This window comes from Colletes gigas, unplaced genomic scaffold (genome assembly GCF_013123115.1).
Source record: "Colletes gigas isolate AHSC1104 unplaced genomic scaffold, ASM1312311v1 Colletes_gigas_Sc00002, whole genome shotgun sequence".
In the NCBI taxonomy this organism is placed as follows: domain Eukaryota; kingdom Metazoa; phylum Arthropoda; class Insecta; order Hymenoptera; family Colletidae; genus Colletes; species Colletes gigas.
In genome coordinates, this window is record NW_025106631.1 from 3,068,466 (window position 1) to 3,088,399 (window position 19,934).

The following is a 19,934-nucleotide window of genomic DNA, read 5'->3' on the forward strand; positions in this document are numbered from 1 at the left end:
ACGCATTTATGGGAAATTTTAATTTTCAAAAAACTACAGAATTTAGTTAACATGCAAGAATATAAGAAATACCTAAAATAAGGTACGAATTATCTAGGGGTTGAGACAACCCTCTACAAAGCTCCAATTTCATTAATTTTTATTAATAAAAATATGAATTTGCACGAAGATCCGCAGTCTAATCATAACATCTAGAAAAATTGATCAGATCTTGAGAAGCAACGATCATAAATTATAAAGTTTGGATCGAAGCTTCTGCTGGTAATTAATATTGCAAAGGTGTACTTGTGAGAAACCTTGGAACTACAGGGAGATGGAGAATAATAAAAAGAAAACGATTTATTTCCAGACGAGACAAGGGGAAACCCTCTTGAATCGCGGAACCAAACGAAGAGAAGCGTCGGGATTATTTCCGTCGACGCGTCTCCTCGAGGAGCTACGATTAAGAAAGTTTCGTCGATAAATTTCATGGAATCAGGAGAATCCGTGTCCTCGTGAGTATTCGAGGCACGCGAAGTCTTCGAAACGTCTGGACTATCGCCAGGACCTTTGCCTGGAAGAGTCGTAAGGCTGGTTTCGGTCGTACGAATCGACCGATCCAGTGGATTAAGGGGGGTAAAATAATCTCATGTAAAATGAAATTTTTGAGCATATTTTTTTTTTTTTTTTTTTGCTTAAATTGGTAGGAAATTTCCTCGGGAATACGATAAAAAGTTAGAAAGTGATAAAAGATTTCCTTGTAACTTATTTTGTGCAAAGGGTTAACGCTCATATTTTTCGAATTAATGATCAGTTCTCTTTATTGGATTTGTTTCCAAGCTATATCAAAATACGATTTTTGTTAATTGCAATGTTGTATCTAACGTATAAGTTGAAGGAAAACAAATATCATTTTTCAAAGCGGACAGACTCGGGCGTGAACGTTAAGGGGTTAAATTAATGGGTTTGTTCGTAGAATATGACTGTGTATTTTCGACCTCCTATATTAACGACTTCCGGTTTCAATCTGACCATCGTACGCGGAATGATAACAGTTTTAGGTACTGATGCATTATTCCTGACGAGAAAACTAGATCTTGAAAAATGGCACGACGATCTAGGCGTTTATCGACGTCCATCGCCGGTCCTGGAAACTTCCGTTAGCGAGATTAACAGTTTGGAACGATTTTAGAATCTGGAGCAACGCGAATCCGAAGCAATACCACGTCAGGATTTGGAATAATGTCGGCCATCGCGACGCCAGCTCGACGGGTTCTCGTCGATTTTCTGGGAAAATAGCACGACCGTTTATCGACACTTAACGTGGTCCTGGAATCTTCTTTGGATGAAATAAATGGTCCCTTTTCGTATTCGAACGATTTTATTATTATCAAACTGCGGATGTTTATTCATTTATAATAATATAAGAAACATTTAAAGTTGAGACAATCCTCCGCAAAGCTCTCGTTTCATTAACTCTATTAAGGGGCCATTCTACCTTGTAGACGCATAAGATCCACAGTCTAATTATCATTGCACGACTATACATATTTTTAACCGGAGGTCATCAATAATTTCGTCACGCGGAAAAAGACTGCCGATGAAAAATGTTTAAGAAGCGCTATTTTAGAGCAAGTATAAATAGAAGAATCTGCAGAGCGTCGTGCACATTTTTAAGGAAATAAAGCCAGACCGCCATGTTGGTCCGGATCAATGTTTCTCAAACTGTGGTCCTCGAACGTATTAATGGGGAAACCTATAAGCTCTCATATAGAAAAAAGAAACACTTTATACCAAACAAAAAAAAAAGCAAATTAATGATACTGTTGAGTATTAAGGTACATTTACATTCAACGCGTTTCATGAGAACAAGATCATGAGTGAGACAACGCCATCTAGTGTATGTACGTGTGCAGTAGCAAAGAAGAAGAATTTACGTGAGCCTAGAGCGAGAACCCAAGTACAAATGTTAAAACAATTTATGATAAACCAGTTCGTAGATCGGTAGAACCTTTTCACCACGCATCTTTATTTAACAGATACAGATTTTTTAAATATAATAAAGAAATAAAAATTCCTTTGTTAGGGGGTGGTTTGTCGGCGATTTCCTCGTTTCGAGTGTAAACGCGATAATTTTGAAACGAGTCTCCGGCTCGACTCATTTCCTCCGACACAATGGCGCGAATTCGTTGGCAAAATATTCGTATCGAACAACAGAGGATACATCCTGCTCCAAATACGTTTTGAGCAACTGTACTCCCCCCACCCCCCTCGGTCGAATCGGGCGCGAGCAACTCGCTCGTGAATTTAAATGAAACATTAATCAGGATACGTCAGGGGAAATGGCAGAAGGCGTCGGTCCCTTCCTCCAGTTTGTCGACGCACCCTCTTTCGGAATGGCTAATTCGAACGAGCTACCCTCGTCGCGCTAGTCGCTACCAAAAATAATCCAATCGGTCTATTCTTCGCGACCGTGGCTGTCTGCCTCTCCGCGAATAAAAGCGCCAAGTATGCCCGTCTACCCGAAACGAACAAAACTAATGGCAATCTGGACCAGTGTTGCTCGAACCACCCCTCAATCCCCACCCTCCAATAAAATACATCCTCTGAAGGGAAAGAATTTTTTATTTCCTTCGTATATTTTACCATTTCATTTTAATTTCTTTGTGTATGCACATTTTGAAAATTTGTATTCAACCCTTAACACTTTGACTGCCATATATGGGCGACAGAACTTATTGTTATGAAATAATCTGATACGGTTTAAAAATCCTATTTAATAATAGAGAAATTTTCATATATCCAACAAATTTTATGAATATAAATAAATAAAAATAATAAATTTAAATAATAAAATAAAAATAATAAATTTAAATAATAAAATTAAAATTAAAGTTTATTTAACAGTAGAACTGTAATAATGAATTCTCAAGTTGAGATGTTAAAGGAAATAAATTTTAATGGGCTTCGTAAATTTTAATCGGGTTACGAAAGCTTTTAAGTTGGGTAGTTTAGAATTGCCTAAAATGAAAGTTTTTAACGTGTTAAACGAAGGAACGCTTTGGTGATCGAGAGGGTCCATTTTGTTCCAACGCGTGAATCCCACTGCAAGGTTTCTGATCGCATTTTTGTTGTTAAATTAATGAAATTGTAAAAATTTCTCGGCCAACGACACCGTCGATATCTTCGCGAAACATTTCGACGGATCGACGGTCGAATCGGGTCAATTACAATTGGAATCGTAATAACGCCGCCGCCAATGGCCAAGTAGGCGGGTCACGTTACCAAGAGGCGACGGGCTCTTCGCATTCTTTCGTTCGTCAGCTTCGATTTCCGTGTATACACCGAGCCTTCGACGAACCAATGGATTTCGCAAGAATCACCTTATCAGACAATTTCTTATCTGCCCGTTCCCCTCTCTTATCGCGGGCGAAAGTAATTCTTTCAGGCCTTATTAGACATGGAACTGCTGATCCATCAGCAAAAAGTTGCAATTTTTTAAATATTAAAACAGCCAGGAAAACTTAACTTCACTTTTGTTTATAACAAATGATTAAGTGTTCCGTCTCGCGATAGAAATAGTTTGGCGCTGCAACTCGAACTCGATCTCGAGAAGCGGGAGAAAATCGAGAGCGGGGATTCCCCTTACGGTGATCTCACACCACCTTTCTCGCTGGCGAGACGTTCTCGCCAAGGGGAAAGAAAGAAGAACCGACGACGCGTCGCGGACAAAAAGATTACACCGTAGATAAGAAAGTATCGAACGCACCGTGAGAATTCACGGCTGCGTTCCGCAGACTTTACTCGAATAAACGTTTTCTTCTTTTAAATTGGACGACGTGCTTTTGGGGGGTAAAAGTCATCCATTGATTTAACTTCCTTCCACGTTACTAAATCTCTGTTAACGCGTCTACCGCCACGGTGGTCACTGGTGACCGTCACTTCAACCTCGAACGAATCTTAATACTCGTAAATTGCAAAATTATAATTTTTATTAAAAAGGTAAAATTATTAATTAATGTTATTTTGATACTGAGTTGAAAAACTTAGTCTAGAGACACAAGGATCTGTAATTAAAATTTCTCGGATTTTTGAGGTTAGAAATTAGACATCGCATTTTTGGGGGATTCGAACCATTGAGCAACGATGACAATGAGACACGATTTATCGTTTAACGTTGCTAGAGAGAAATTCCAAGTCGGCTAGCGCGTTTAACCTCTTGCACTTTGCGGCTACCATACCTCTGTCCCTGTCCCTTTGCTCCTCTTCGCTCGTTCTCCACGCCCATGCTCGCTTCGGCACGCATAAACGCCACCCCTGCACGCGATACTTCCGCGGACAAACGATATTGCACGCCGACTCACACCCTAGGGTAAAAGTCCCCCTCGCGGACGCCCTGTTCCATCGTAACGCGTCGATCGTTTTGCGTAAAGATACAGAAACTTCTATTACAGGCTCGTCCAACGGATCAGTCACAATTTCTAACCTCAAAGTTCCGTTCATCCTACCACTACAAAAGAATTATTCCTATAAAGAATGTATACGTTTCCCTCGTTGATCTATTGAAACTTCTGTCACAGGCATTTTCAACGGTCCCCACTTTCTAACCTCAAAATTCTGTTGGCTTCAAAATAACCTCAAACTTGCGATACGAAGGCTTTTTCGTTTTCCCGCTTATTCGCGATGGCGACTCTCAAGATTACAATTAAAGTAATCGGACATAAAAGTTCCAGAGTTCTGTCACGATTTATAACCTCAACATTTTGTTCATCCTACCACAACAAAACAATAATTCCTATAAAGAATACACAGACGTTTCCCTCCTTAATCTATTGAAACTTCTGTCACAGGCATTTCCAACGGTCCCCACTTTCTAACCTCAAAATACTGTTGACTTCAAAATAACCTCAAACTTTCGATACGAAGGCTCTTTCATTTTCTCGCGTGAAAAAGCCCTTATTATCGATGGCGGCCCTCAAGATTACAATTAAAGTTCCAGAGTTCCATCACAATTTCTAACCTCAACATTTTGTTCATCCTACCACTACAAAACAATAATTCCTATAAAGAATGCACAGACTATTGAATAGAAACTATTCTATTGAAACTTCTATCACAGGCATTTCCAACGGTCCCCACTTTCTAACCTCAAAATTCTGTTCACTTCAAACTAACCTCAAACTTTCGATACGAAGGATCTTTCGTTTTCCCGCGTGAAAAAGCTCTTATTCTCGATGGCGACCCTCGAGATTACAATTAAAGTAGCCAGACATAAAAGTTCCAGAGTTCTGGTAAGAAAGGTGGGGGAGAACACGAGAGTCCCAGCGAGCACTTCACGAGACTTTCTATCGAGGTGCCTATCTGGTGACCGGAGACGGAAACGCGTCCCACCGTGAAGCTGGTCTTTGCTTCCAGAAACAGCGAATCGAGTTTCGCGCTGAACTCGATTTGGCGACTCGTTTCGACGCAAACGCCCATTTTAGAATCGTTGGGAAAAGTTCGCGCGACGAGCGCCTGGCGAAAGCTCTCGCCGGAGTCGGCGTCCGTAACCGGTGGTGGATCTAAACCAGTGTTTCCCAACCTCTTTTGCGTCATGCCCCACCCCAACGCCACGAAGATCTTCATGACATAAAAGAACGTTTGCTAGCACAAGAAAACAATGGTACTTTTTACTGTGCGATGAAAGTGACGAATGCAACATAACCTTTCAATTATTACCATCTGGAATCATAATAAACAAAATAGAAACAACCTACACAAATTACCAAAGAAATTTAGCTGCATTATACGGTTTATACAAACCACGTAAAGTGACTTGTTTTTTCAAGAATAAAAACAATTTTTCTTCTGTACTTCTGACTAGTATTTATTCAAGAGAACCCTGAAGCTTAAGCTTCATCAGTTTCACGGTAGGTTCGGTCCTGTCCGTAACCCTCAAAAGCAATTTATCATCGGTTCCCTGTTTTACTCTGCTTTCGATCGTCCAATCTCAAATAGTTTTCAATTTTGCTTATTATTTTTGTAAATAATACGACTAATATTATTACTGTTTAGATGTAAAACATTATTGTGTTCTTATTACACCCGTGCTATGCATGTATACATATGGAACTATTCGAACGTTCTTTCGTAATATATTTTACACCGTGTGTATACAATGTGCTCGAAACTTTTTGAAAGAAAATGATCGGCTAGCGAAACCTGAACGTGAATCGGGTCTAAATACCGGGTCAGAGGGGGTTAAGCAATCTCGCCCTAGGCCAATAAACCTATCTATCTATTGTGTGTATGTACATATATAAGCATACTGCTTTTATGCTTCATTTTCATAGTCCAAACGACTCGTGAGCTACATATACCACAAAGCATGTTTATATTTTTCCCCCAACGGTCGACGAGACTTGGGAGATTCTTTATCTGGGCGAACACATGAGAGGTTAGGGTACAGGAGCTTGTGTCTCCCCGACCCCCTTTGACCAACAAAAATATGTTAGGTTATCCAATACTTCGAAATAAAAAGACAATTGTGCACACGAATGAAGAAGCACTAACGAATAAAAAAAATACATTTTTATTATTTACTGATTTCCTTTAATCTTTTTCTAGCACCCCTGCCTTCGATTTCGTTTCAGATACGCCACTGTCCGTGCACAGTACGTTTTCTCCGCGAGAGAATCTTAAAGTTTGCAATTTGGAAAGCGTATAGGTTATGTAACGCCAACGGCACGTCCGTGATGGATGCGACTGCGACTGGCTTCGAAACGCGCGGAAAGGTCACACTGGAATCGGCACGAAAATTCAACGCTCGTTCCGCTTTAAGCTATGTTTACATTTTTCTTTTTTTTTCTCCGCAAAAGGAAAAGAAATCTAACGGCGACGGGTGTTCGCGTGTCGACGGATTTCATAGTCTACGTCCGTCCAAGGTGACACAGATGCACAGAGGACGTTGCTAAAATACTCGGCAATGAAAAAAAAATGTGGTGCAACCGTGGGAGGGGGAAAAAAAATGTAGAAAACGAAAGTTGCAAGGCCGGAGGAAGCGTTTCAAGAGAATTCTTTGAACACTGAGACGAGTGCTGGCATTCTCTCATTAATCGCGAAGCTCGAGAATTTTGTTAGGTTATGGCGAAACTAGTGTGACCCTTTTTCTCGTTGTTCGATATCCATTGTGATTTATGAACTACGTCAGTGACGTATATTTTATGAGCATTTCTAAAAGTTTGCCAAACCATTTGGCATCGATCATGAACAGAGTTGGACACGTTTGCAAACTTTTATTCGGAATAGGCGAGAACGCCAAATAACGAATGATCATCCGGATGATGTATCTACATAAACCATGTTTTTCTGGATAATTATTTAGACAAAACTTTGATACGCTAATACAGTGGGTTAACTTTTGTTCACAAAATATAATGAATCGATGTGATACTTTCGTAACTAAAGGAAAGAATTGTTCACACTAAATGTCGTTCGTCTACGTTTGAGAATTTCCTATAAATACCAGGGTTTCTTAAACTGGGGCCTGCTGCCCCCGGGGGGTCCGGTGAACCTGTTGGAACAGGTCTGCGAACTCTTACAAGAATAAAAATATATCGTTGAATAAAAAGACCTACTTCCGTAATATTGCTTTTATTAATAGGGGTCTGCTATGTAAATCGTATATCGAGTAGAACAAAACTAATTAAACGTTTACCCTAACCTATTACTTGGACATTAGAATGTAACGGACATCCTCCCCCAATTAGCGTGCTAAATCGAAGATTCGCTGAATCGTGTATCAATCAAACGAAATCTTAGGTTTATTTCAGTACTTTGTACTGATCAATGCGTAATCAAAAAGCGAATGCACAACTTTCGGTGTTCGTAACGCGGAAAGAATGCAATCGAGGACCCATATTCGTACGACATTGTTTCACCGATAGGTCCTGTAGCCATATGTTGGCGAACAAATTGCGGTACAGAGGCAGAAAAACACGCGAAGGTACGGTGAAAACGATGCCGCGATTCCAACGACGGAATCTGTCCCCGAGATTCGATAGAAGGTACATACGTACGTAGATAATCGGCGTGAACGTAAAGAAGAACGGTCGGGATCGCAAAAGGCACGCTCTTTACCTCCTTTTCCATCGAACGTCATCCCCCATCGGTTTCGACCTCTCCTCGCGTGGGACGAGACACGACGATCTTGAGATCTCGAGCACGATGCACGTCACAAATACATATACGTCCGAACTCCGGCACTTGTCGCGTTCATGGGGTCACGATCGTTCGGGGGGGGAGGGAAAAAAATAGTCCAAAGTCTGACAACTGGGAAAAGACGGGGAACACTGCCAAGAGACACTGTAGCCGGCACGCGAGTGTCGACGCGACGCGGCGCGGCGCAGCGCGGCGGAAAGAGAAAACAACGAACGTCCCACTCGGTCGACGGTTCGAGCGAGACTGAGCGCCCGTCGAGTACGCACCCTTATTGGGCGGACACGTTGCAGGGCCGTAGACGAAAGGGGTGCTCTCCCCATACCCCCATACCTGCCACTGTTCTCTGCTCTTCTCTTTCCGGCCGATACGACGTATCCCGAGAGAATATCGACACGAACAGCCGTACCCGTTGCAGAAGGGACTCGATACATATACCTACCTACGAATTACTGGATTTTTGCCCTCTCGTTCGAAACGACAGCGGGGTGGATTCTGACACGCGGTAAACGCTTTTCTATTGCTCGTCGGGACCGACGAACGGCGAGACTGACTGATTCAAACGTGGTATTAATTGTTCGGCATCGAATTGGTCGTGACTATTGTTTCGCGTTTATAGCGCCCGCCAGACGTTTTTAAAACACTTTCATAAACTCTGTCGGAGACTTAATAGAGGACTGTAATTCACTTGTTTTCCATTTGGAACCGACCCTACATATTAAGTACTGTGACAGAGGAGAATGTCCACTCTATTCTCTCTATTTCTACGCGAATTTTATACTCTTGAGGTTGTATTGTTGCAAAATAGTTGCGTAAGGTTTTCGATGCGGTTTTTAAGTACGTTCCTGTCTATAAGGGTCTACCCTTCGACGACCCAAGCTAGCCAGATCCGATCGAGGGGACTTTAGAGAATTCCCCTTCTCTCCGTGTCACCGTGGAAAGGATGAGGTTCGAGGAATTTATGGTGTATACATTTTTGTAGGCCCGTCAGCGATAAGACACGTGGCTGTTTTGGGACGCAGACAGAACGGCGCGTAGCGTACAAGTAAGTACCTGGCTACCCCGTTTATCGAACAAGCGTACGAGTATACTCAAAGTCCTTGTACTCGATAGCACCTCCATAAATCGATGTAGAAATTTTTTTTAACGAAAAGGGTTGAACAACAGCGTAGAGTTCCAGCGAACACTCGTCAACAATAACCCGTCGTTGCTCCCGTTAAGACTTCGCCATTGTTTTCGAGGACCGTTTGCCCGAAACGTATAAAAGTATCGGATCCCCGCGCCTTTATCCTTCCGAATGAATACCTTTCGGGGTTACGGCGCGAACAAAACGAAAAATTATCGATCGCCCGGAACGAATGCCTCCTGGGTTTCTCGCGTTTGCATGCTCGACTTTTGCCATTCAGGTGGACCATTCGAACGACGTCTGGCCGTAGACGCCGAGTCAATTTCGGTCGAGATCTCTCGACCCCCGCGATGCCTTCTTTTAATCTCCCGCTGGATAGTTGTGACAGAAAGAAAATTGGGAGTGAAAAAAAAAAATAAAAAAAAAAAAAGGGAACACGCGACTCCGCTGAGACGATAATTACGTACGGGGTACATAGCCGTGGACGTCGTTGTATTATCCGTAGCTTAGTTGGCAGCGTTTCAACACTGGATACCAGCCAGGATAAATATCAATTTTACGACATCCCTGGATCCTTTCTATTTGGTTTGGCAATTCCGCCGCCGGCTTACGTCGCAGCCAGCCTACATCGCGTCCCATCGACCGTCTAGATCCACCCTTCCACGCGGATACCTTCGCGAATTTCTGACCAGACGCGTTTCCCAGTCGATTTCGTTGCGTCTTCAGACATCTCGAATCGATTCTCGCGAGGGGAACCCTCCAGTCTTTTATTCCTTTTCTTTTTTTCTTTTTCGGGACGTAGAAGAGGATATACGGAACACCCTCAGAAAGGAGAAGTGCCTCTCTTCGGTCTTCGAGAAATAAATTCTTAACCTCTTCAAGAGCCGCCATGTTTGCTCTTCACTTGTTCGAGGCGCGCGACGTTCTATTTACATATTAAACCCTTAACAACAATGATCAGTTTTCTTTATTGGATTTCTTTTTAAAAATATGGTTTCTTTTAATTACAATGTTGTATCTAACGTATAATTTCAGGAAAACAAATATTATCATCCCTTAAACCGTTGGATTAAACAAATATTGTTTTTCAAAGCAGTCAGACTCGGGCATGAACGTTAAGTGGTTAACAAATTTAAATCAAAGGACAGCGTGTAAATTCGAAACGAATATTTTTTACAACAAAAGCATCCAACGCGGGTAATGTGTTATTAAATGAGCATTTATTGGACCATACAGAGCAGCTTATTAAGCTTATTAAGCTGCTCTGTATGGTCCAATAAACACTCATCTAATCGTAATAACATTTGACTACTAATCTCTGACACCCACAAAGAATTGTGTACAATAATTATACGTACTAGATTAAAGTTACGTTTCGGCTATTCGAGACAACTCAATAGAATTTTATGCATTCATGGGAATGTTTTAAATTTAAAAAGCAACCTACTTAACATAAAAAAAATTGCTTTTAACGTTGCCTCGTTTCAATTACCATTATATAAATATATAAATTTATTAAATTTCGTGATTACTCTCTAATGCAAAGTGCACTGAATTTCAACGGATATTTTTATCCACGGGAAGTCGCGGAAGGAAACTAATTCTCGATAATAATAGTAATAATTTTCAGTAATGATTCCCAGCCGACGTTCCCGTAGCATTTCCGATTCCGTTTCAATTACGGAACGCCCTTATCCGCGCACGCTGGTCGCCGGAAGAAACTGAAGAAACGAACGATTTTTCAAGCGGCGTTTCCAACGAGCGTTCCTCCCGAGAGGGGTCGGGACGAGACGAAACGTCGACAGCATCGACCGTTCGCGATTCAATTAAGCTCGAGTGTAACGCGATAATCGAACGTAACTTGCAATTTCATTTCGCACGGCAATTTCGTTTTCGGGCGAAAAATTTTCAACGAACAACCGAACGACAGTAGCGCCCCCCAGATCGAGAGAAAAATTAATCCTTGAAGCTGTTCAAAGACGATCAAATCACCAACAATAATTAATATTTTTTTTGTTACAATTGGTGTAAATCCAATTAATTCAATTGTAAATCGAATAAATCCAATTAATATCTCAATAAAATTGAGCAGCCATAATCTGTATTTAAGGGGCCATTCTACCTTGTAGGCACGAAAAATATATGGTTCTTTGTGAACTTAAAAGTAAGTCAAAATTACGGAAATAAACGTCATTTTTAATGCAAAAACGAATACAAGTCTTCTTTGAAATATTAAGCTTCTTGCTCAGAGGTCTGCCATTTTTCCAAATTTTAATTTTCTTTCAATATCTTCGGTTCAACCATTTACTATTGTTATAATCATATTTCGTTGCTTAGCAGATTTGGATAATAAAAACCGACACTAGTACACAAAGTACACAAATCATGCTGTATCTCCGCCATTTTGCATTTTATTTGAACAAAAAAAATCGCAAAATGAAATTGAAATATATTCCAAATAGTCCTCAAAACCTTAGAAATATTTATTAATTCTTTATCCTTCGAAATAATTCTTGAAAATCGGCTTAATTTCGGATTTCTACATAGAGGTCCCCCCCTTAACTCCCCCTGTTCTCCGCTGAAAGAGGCGTAATTCCTGCGTAATTTCTGTCGAGCTTGCAACAATATTGAGGTGTAATTCCTCTGATTTTATTGCATCGACATTTCAGGACCGTCCAGTCCTCGAAGTCAGACGACAAAGAATTAGACAGTAGGACGAAGAACGTGGCGACGATGATGAAGCAGACGAAGGGAGTGAAAACCGGAAATGCTCGATGGTAGTAGGTGTCGAAGGTAGGGCTGCCGTAGCGCGACACACCCACGAGGAACCTGCGAAAAAAATATTCGTCGGAACACAGTGACGATTCTATGGGGGTCGGCAACCTTCGCTGCAAAATGAACCTTTTTCTTTAAAAAGAACAAACTGACATTATTATAGAAACTTTCTAACATTACAACAGGTAACTCCGCCCATACATTACGTTCGAATCGATACGTTCTATCTGGATTAATGGAGGGGGCTCTCTTCTACTCTGTGATTATCATGGATATTAAAAATACTTTGTCGATCCGTGGTATCATATTCATCGACAGCACGTATAATTCACAGAATTGCTTCTGCCTCTGATAATCACCTGACAGGAGTTCCTGGAGCAGCGTGTAATGGGGACAGATATCTGTAATCTGCGTGCAAACTTCGTCGAGTCCGCAGTCGACACGAACGCTTTATCCGGGAGCATTATGACGATCTAAAATTCTACGATATATCGTTAACGTACGATGTACAATTGCGTGAGGAAAATATATGTACTGTGGGGCCCTGTGGAAGAGTGTTGAATTCCAAAAGAAAACTCGTATAACTATTACGTCGACCGAAGACTAGACTCTTTCTGGCCGTTTTTCGGTATTGCAGGCGTTTATATGTTATTGGTAGAGATGGGTAGAGGTAGAGACGATGGTCAAGGGATAGGGTGACTCAGGAAGGGTACGAGGCTCAGGATGAGTAAGGATTAGAAATCTGGACTAGGATGTTTTGGATGAGTAATGTTTAGTCTGGTCCTGTTGGTCATCCAACAAGAGATGGTGGGTCGGTCGAGCGCTTGCGAGAGGAACTGTCCCTCTAGCGCCGAGTACGAGAAGCAGTGAGCCCCACTCATCCAATTTTAATAAAAAGAACCATGATACTAAGTTTGATTCAGAGTTTCCCCCTTTGCAAAGTCTAAAATGTTAGTTTTCTCAACGCAGAATGGAGAGTTTCATAAAAATCGGTGCGTAACAGTCGGGTAACGTTGGTTGGAATATTTGGCGGACGCAGGGGCGCGGTAATTGGTGGTCACCGGCGTTATCTTCGCGCGGTTTGAAGGAGCTCGGCACATTTAACGGTCAATTGACTCTCGACGGTCCTTCTCGTTCTTCTTTTTGCTCGCTCGGAAGACCGGTTCGGACGTATTTGCGAGCAGACGAGGGCGCCGGGCACGGAACGCGGCGCACACGCGGCCCTTGCACCTACCAAGGGGGGGCGAACGGTACCCGTTCGCTTGTTGGAACAATGTATGGTTCGTTTCATGGCTCGTTAACGCGCCGTAACAGTGATTCGCGTGTACGTTTGTCGCGCTCGGTTGAGCGTCGTTTAACGAGTAACCGACGCACTTACGCTTTTCACGACCTTCTTCCTCGTCCACTCGCAACACTCGCTAGATTCTGGCGATAGAAACGACCCCAGAGAAAACTTGTACCCGTTCCTTTTACAAAAATATACTCGTTGAAGTTAAAAAAAAATGTAATAATTTTCTATCGATAATTTTCTACCCGAGAAAAATCTTGTACCTGTTCTTTTTACAAAAATATACTCGTTGAAGTTAAAAAAAAAGTAATAATTTTCTATCCGAGAGAAATCTTGTACCCGTTCTTTTTACAAAAATATACTCGTTGAAGTTAAAAAAAAAAGTAATAATTTTCTAACCGAGAGAAATCTTGTACCCGTTCTTTCTACAAAAATATACTCGTTGAAGTTAAAAAAAAAAGTAATAATTTTCTACCCGAGAGAAATCTTGTACCCGTTCCTTTTACAAAAATATATTCGTTGAAGTTAAAAAAAAAGTAATAATTTTCTATCGACCATCGGTAGGTAGAAATCGTAGGCTCTAAGGTAACGACCCTAAGCAGCCGCCTGAGTTGTATAAAGGGCTCTTAAGCAGTAAAAGAGCGGAGGGTCTTTTGGAGAATACGAAATGTTCGACAGACTTGATCCTAATTTAGCTTTCGCGTGGAAGAATTCGATTGACTTTGACAAAACGATCTATTTTACGAACACTTTCCACGGTGCTTCCCTCGGGAGAAGAATACCATCGTAAACGCCTAATTAACGAGATGTGCGAAAAGGCCACACGCGGACTTTGAGGTCTCCCCGTCCCTGTTTGGGTGCAACCGAATCCCATATTCGCCTCAACGGGGGGAAAAAAACAGGGGCAGCCAGTCCTTTGCGAGACCGCGCCCCAGCGTATTTACCCCGTTCGAATCTTTTGCAAACACCCTTCAACCTACTCGCAACCAACGCCCTCGAACCCAGCCGCCGACTGTTCTCTTTTTTTCTCGCGACTAGTCATGCGTGTCTTCCTTCCTCCTTCGTGCCTTCCTTTCATACGGCGAGGCACCGCGTACACGGGCCTCCGAGGTACAAGTGAAAACCCCTCCACCGGGTGCAACCAGTCGAATTCGCTTAAACGAGCATCGTCGTGTAATTCACCGTGAAACTCGGAAGAATCCCGCGCCGACGTTACGCGCGCTCACTTTGAATTCAAGTGCGCGTTAAGGTCGGTCCCGGAACGCCGGTGAATTAATCAGGAGCATTTCCTGCTGGCAAATCTCGCGTGTCGGCCAGAAAGAAACCCTCCCGCGACCGTGGAATCGCATTTCTGCACGAGGAGAACGAGGATCGTATAATTTTTATTATCGCGAGGACTGCGGATGATAAATTAATAAATCAAGGGGAACTCGAGGCGTTCCGCGTGTTTGCGAAAAGAAAAACTGCTTACATTTGACCTGGTGATTCGTGGAAGAGTATAATAAATGATAACTACGACAGGTGAACGCGTTCACTGTCCGGTCTCTCAGCGGCGTATTCTAAAGCGTGGCGCTGTGACCCATATACAGGTCATGGACAGTGAACGTGTTAATGTATTTAGATGTTGCTGGTTCGGTGTCTACACTCGGGTCAACGAGACGATGGTCGATCCTGCTGCAGTCATTAGACACTTACGAGTTTGTTTTCGTTTGTTGATTCGCCTCGTTGGCCCGAGTATAGATCGAGTTTTGGCCCGTGTCCTTTTAGATAAAACACCGACACCTTCTCTAAAGTTCGAGACCATTCCAGAACGCGGCCTAATTACAAAGATGTCACCCCTTGCTAGCTAGCTTACTCAAACTGTTGGTTTTGAGTACCCACTCAATACGAATTGAATTTGTACGAATTTAAGATCAATGTGATATTGAGAAGATCTTGGACGACGTTCAAAATGTCTGCCATCGACTTGAAGAGGTTTCTCAGATAATAATCGAAGCGTGCCAATGATTTTACTACCGAGTTGGCACGTGTTCCCCGATGGAGGAAATCCAAGGGAAGATTTTGAGGAAACTACTGACAAACATACCATTCTCCATCGATTGAAAATTCTAGCCTCTCCCTTAATCCGTATTTTGTTACAGCGCGCAAGGGAGGAGCGTAAAGCCTGGCGCGAAGGGACGCTGGGGGCTGCAGGGACTGTTACGGTCGATTCCAAGTACCGTCCTCGAGGGTTTATGACACGGCAATCGCTATCCAGATGAACTCGTTATGACGATAGGTATGCACGTGTTCGACAGAAACGAAGAAAATTACCTTCCATGGCCTTCGTCCCTTATTTAATTACTCGTCCGAGGTACATAGATGTTCCTCCAAAATGGCGAGATTCTGGTATCGGTATCATAAACCTCGACACACAAAAGGCCTCTCCGGGAGACCTTAGCCACGTGAATTCCTGTTACAAAGCAATTTTCGACGACAATAGCGATTGGACTTAATAATGGGATATCGTGCTTTGTAACTAGAATTTGTACATTTGGTAGTCCTTAATGTATATACACAATTTTTGTAACGAGCAACCGATAGATAGAAAAGAACGATAAATAAAATAAACGAGCACGATATGATTGTTTCGATAAAAGTGACGAGGTTTCTTAAAAAATGGAGAGGTCTGGGGAAAGCGTGAGAAGGTCGAGCGTTGATCCATTGTCGCGAGCAAACCCGTTTTACGTCGGGAACGACGAAGTAATTTGGACAGTCAGCGAAGAAAAAGCAATTGTCGGTCTGAAAGTTCACCCCGGGTGCCGATTCTATGGGAACGTTTCGAGCAGAATCGTTCGAAATCGATTTCGATTTCGCTTTCAATCGCCGTAGCCCGTTGTCGTCGAAATTCTATCGCGAGAAATCATCGCCGCCACGTTCTTCGGGGAAGTGGCGCTCTGTTGTGGGTTCACGCTCCACACTCGACCACGACCCGCGTCCACAGTTCGTTATTTATCCTCAAAGGCCTCCACGAGCACCCTTTGTCCCGTGTTTTGCTTACAAACGAAACGGTTGTTCTTTATCCGCAGCCAGTTGAACGTCGTTGTACACACACTCGGGCCATCGTCGTTCGTTCACGACGAAAGTATCTCGAGAGGAACTTCCGTTGTCGTTTTTCTCGGCGAGGAAAACATTTTCGCGGGAACGGGGGTTACCGATAACGTCCTATCCGGGACTCGAACCTTGAAAATCGCCTCCAGTCGCGTTATGCAAATCAAAGCAAACACTTTGGCGCAGCCTGAACGAGTGCACGGCGTTAGAACTTTATCGGGGCCCGAGACAAGGAAAATAGTGGAATTTAGGGGCCCCGTCTCAAGAAAAACCGAAAATAGTCGATTCAACCTCGTTTTGGAAGAAATAATAGAGATAATATAACAACTGGTATTTTTACTACCTTCTTTGAGAAACTTTATATAAATTTTGCTTGTTACGTATTTACGAAATTTTAGTTAACCCTTTGCACTCCGAATTATATTTCAATTTTGTTACCAGCAGCCTTTAAGCGTTTTGTTTGAAATTTACCTGTTAAAATATCTGTTTTGTTTACACTGTCGTTGCATTCTGTAACTTTCAAGTGTACGGATATCTCTTTGAGAGCTCCTGAGATCAAAATTGATGTCGAATCACACTCGACATAGGAGTGCAAAGGGTTGATATCCAAAATCGATTATTTGCTTTCGCGATTAAATTGAAAATTACTAGACTGCGGATCTTTATGCAAATTCACATTTTTATTAACAGAATTAATGAAACAGAAGCTTCGCAGAGTCTCAACCCCTAAATATAATAATTCGTATCTTACTTTAAGTATTTCTTATATTTTTGCGTATTAAATGCATTCTGTAGTTTATTGAGGATTAAAATTTCCCATAAATGCATAAATATAATAATTCGTATCTTGCTTTAAGTATTTCTTATATTTTTGTGTATTAAATGCATTCTATAGCTTTTTGAGGATTAAAATTTCCCATAAATGCATAAACATCCGCAGTCTATTCATTACAGATAATAGTTCCAATGCCAATACGAGATGATATTGTACACAATTTCGTGGCAAGAAAATATACCAGCGTCGATGTGTTTTGGAGGTGTTTTGAAGACAGTTGACGACAGATTTATGGCCGCGTTAGGGACCGAGCGAGACCTTGACGAAAGCCAAGCACCCTCGCGAGCGTTGTGCCACGAAGTCGACGGTCGTTGATTGTTTACGATAGGCTTGCACGTGTCGAGCGAGGCGGCCGTGCCAATGCTGTGTTAAATAACAAAGATTTTGTCCTGAAGGACTTCGCCTCGAAGCGGGGAAGGCAGCTAAGGCCTTTTTGGTAGGACAGAATTCATGGCACTCACCCTTGAACCTCGAGCTGAGACGCATCTATTAGTGATCTCTACCATCAGACGAGTCCATTCTAAAAAGAAAGTGTTCAGAGTTATTACAAGTAGTGAGCAATATTATCTGTGTTTAGTAACAATGGATCAAATTACAATGAACATTGCAACGTAGCTTGTGACTGGAGAGTGTACGATTCCAAAAGCGATTAACTGTTACCTGTTCTTGGTAAGTAACTATTTTTAATTTTGTTTAAACTAGAACTTTCATTCTCAAGGAGTTTTGTTCATTTCTTCTCGTCTGGACTTATAACGCGAGAGCTTTTATTACAAGAGAAGAACCGATCAAAGAAGTTGAACAACCGTTTCAATGGCTGCATGGAGTATCTGTGTTTCTGTGTTTTTTCGCACGATCGAACGACGATGAATCATTACTACTGGGCAGAAATCAATCGCGGCTAAGAATACGCTTATTAGCGAGCGTGATTTTGTTCGTATTCCATTCATTATCGTTATCGACTGTTCTGTTTGCCCCAGCATCATCGACGGATATAAATTTTTAGATAAAAAAGAGTCCAACAAGCCGCCTCCGTGGCGCAATCGGCTAGCGCGTTCGGCTGTTAACCGAAAGGTTGGTGGTTCGAGCCCACCCGGGGGCGAATTTCTTTTGTGGAGAAATTTTCTATTCGCAATTTATAACGCGATCCATGCATGTACAATCGGAAATCAATGTATTTCCTCCATACGGACAAGTCGCTCGTTGAAATTCCAACGGGCATATTTCGTCGGGGTTGCAAACTCTCTTTTCGCTAAATCGATCGAAATTGGATTTTTTTTATTTTATTCTATCATTCTGCAACTTTCAAACGAAAAAAATACTGTTCTTTGTAAATATTGAAATATGACAATTCGTCGTTAGTTTATACAGGGATGATTATAATGGGAGATTCTAGAGGCCAAAATAAGACGAAAATCAAGAATATCAATTTCTTGACTTAGGCTTCGTTAAAAAGTTATTAACAATTAAATTAAAAAATTTCAAATCGTTCTGGAAAAATTATTTTCGGTTGCGGGGGTTAATTACAATCATTTTTGGTCATTACATATACTCCCGAAATCCTACGCATTTTCGAGAAAAAAAATCGGGAAGATGCTGAAATTATTCGGCGAAAAAAAAATTTTTCGAATCGTTCTAAAAAAATTATTTTCAGTTGCGGGGGTCAGTTGCAATCATTTTTGTTCATTGCACATACTCCCGAAATCCTACGCATTTTCGAGAAAAAAATACGAGAATCTGTGAAATTTTTCGACAAAATTCAAAAATTTCAAATCGATCTGGAAAAATTATTTTTAATTGCGGGGATCAATTGCAATCATTTTTGGTCATTACACATACCCCCGAATTTCTACGCATTTTCGCGAAAAAAATTCCAGAATGTGCTGACATTTTTCGGCGAAAAAAAAATTTCTTAAATCGTTTTAAAAAAATTATTTTCGGTTGCGGGAGTCAATTGCAATCAATTTTGGTCATTACACATACTCCCGAAATCCTACGCATTTTCTAGAAAAAAATTCGAGAAGATTTGAAATTTTTCGACAAAATTAAAAAATTTCAAATCGACCTGGAAAAATTATTTTCGTTTGCGGGGGTCAATTGCAATCATTTTTGGTCATTGCACATACTCCCGAAATCCTACGCATTTTCGAGAAAAAAATTCGAGAAGATGTGAAATTTTTCGACGGAAAAACAAAATTTCAAATCGTTTTGGAAAAATTATTTCCGTTTGCTGGGGTCATTTGCAATCATTTTTGGTGAATAGACATACTCCCGAAATCCTGCGCATTTTCGAGAAAAAAATTCAGAACTTTAAACGTTAATGACTTTTTAACGAAGCCTCCATCAACAAATTGGTATTCTCGATTTTTGTCTTATTTTGGCCTCTAGAATATATTGTCGTTATTAAGGGCACTGAAACGGAAATCCTAGGAAAATATATTTCCCTTTCACTTCCAGGCAGTGTTGATTGATTATACTTTCAATTGATCGTTCAGTCTAACTAAAACTTGCAATTGAAAAGTCGGATGAAATTTGCAATCAAAAAAATAATTGTTACCCTTATTTATTTAATAATTTCATAATTGCTCCAATCGTCAATTTTCGTAACATTTTACGTAGCATTGGTTTTAGGAATAATACATTTAAGA

At 41.4% G+C, this 19,934-nt stretch overlaps 1 protein-coding gene and 1 non-coding gene across 2 annotated transcripts in view; one reads left to right on the forward strand and one right to left on the reverse strand.

Annotated features, from left to right (window-relative positions):
* The window catches only part of LOC122400490, a 60,971-nt gene that overhangs the window by 39,877 nt on the left and 1,160 nt on the right, over positions 1 to 19,934 (reverse strand). Inside the window, exon 2 of the mRNA XM_043401999.1 lies at positions 17,751 to 17,809. The gene's annotated coding sequence lies outside the window, so the exon portion shown is untranslated. The remainder of the gene's footprint in view (positions 1 to 17,750; positions 17,810 to 19,934) is intronic.
* On the forward strand, positions 18,315 to 18,388 carry Trnan-guu. Its single transcript has one exon. It is a non-coding gene; the product is annotated as a tRNA-Asn (tRNA).